Source organism: Dreissena polymorpha, chromosome 13, assembly GCF_020536995.1.
Source record: "Dreissena polymorpha isolate Duluth1 chromosome 13, UMN_Dpol_1.0, whole genome shotgun sequence".
Lineage (NCBI taxonomy): Eukaryota > Metazoa > Mollusca > Bivalvia > Myida > Dreissenidae > Dreissena > Dreissena polymorpha.
In genome coordinates this window covers 78245-79287 of record NC_068367.1, presented here as the reverse complement: position 1 = coordinate 79287, position 1043 = coordinate 78245, and the positions used below count along the sequence as shown (strand labels likewise).

General features: G+C 36.9%; 1 non-coding gene across 1 annotated transcript; it reads right to left on the bottom strand.

Annotated features, from left to right (window-relative positions):
* Positions 1-418: 418 nt before the first annotated feature.
* On the bottom strand, positions 419-500 carry Trnas-aga (transfer RNA serine (anticodon AGA)). The gene has a single exon. It is a non-coding gene; the product is annotated as a tRNA-Ser (tRNA).
* Positions 501-1043: the final 543 nt, after the last annotated feature.

Genomic DNA, 1043 nt, shown 5'->3' with positions numbered 1-1043 from the left:
CGTTTATTCTAGTATTATAACGAAACTGTTGTAATGGCTGCAAATGAACTGTACCTTCATGACTTATAGGTTCCAAACGAAAACATTTTGTGAAGGTTGTTTTTGTTTCGACGTTCCACATGTAACCTTCATCTACGCAATGTTTAACTCGAATTCCCCAGTGTTTTTGTCAATTAACTTTTGTAAATTTAGACCAATATGGTCTATTTAATGGATAGACCGTCGATTTCAGACAGATAATATATCAGTTTGTTTCAGCCTTTGTAAGTGTTAGTGCTTGTTAAAAAACGTTGTTTTAATTTTCAAAATTGAAAAATGTGCATACAAATTGCATCATTTTTAACAATAAACAAAGCGTATATGCTATATTAAATCAAATTACGTTATAAAAGAAATAACACGCGTCGCAAATAGTATACGTTGTCGGCAGGATTCGAACCTGCGCGGGAAGATCTCAAAACATTTCTAGTCTATCGCCTTAACCACTCGGCCACGACAACTTCACATAAATACCTGCTTAAATTAGATACCCAAAAGTAATCAGGTAAAAAAGCTCTTCGATCTTTGAAGAAATCGCGGGAAATCATTACGGATGCGCTACCTTAAGGAATGACATATTCAAACCTAAGCCTAGTTGCAACCTATGTGTCCGTTAATGTTTGCATTTTGGACCAACTATGTCTTTACTCACAAGCTACACATGATCACAGGTAAGTCCCCGATAACGCAGCCATTCAGGTTTATCTACATGAATGATATAAAGAAAACAATTAACCATTTGTCTAACAAAAGACAAAGCGGTTTTGCGACTTGTTTACCATTAGTCAGTGCTGTGAATCATCACGGCAGGTTAACTGCTTTTTTGATAAGCTCATTGATGTGACGCCTACCACCTGGCTCTATGCGTGTACTGTCAAGATGTTTGGAGCGTCAGATATTAGCCGATTCAGAGTAAATCGTATGTAATGCTCTGTAAGCAGTGATCGCCATCAAGAGATATAGGTCAAGAGACCTTACTACTACCAATAGTCTAACCTATTGTC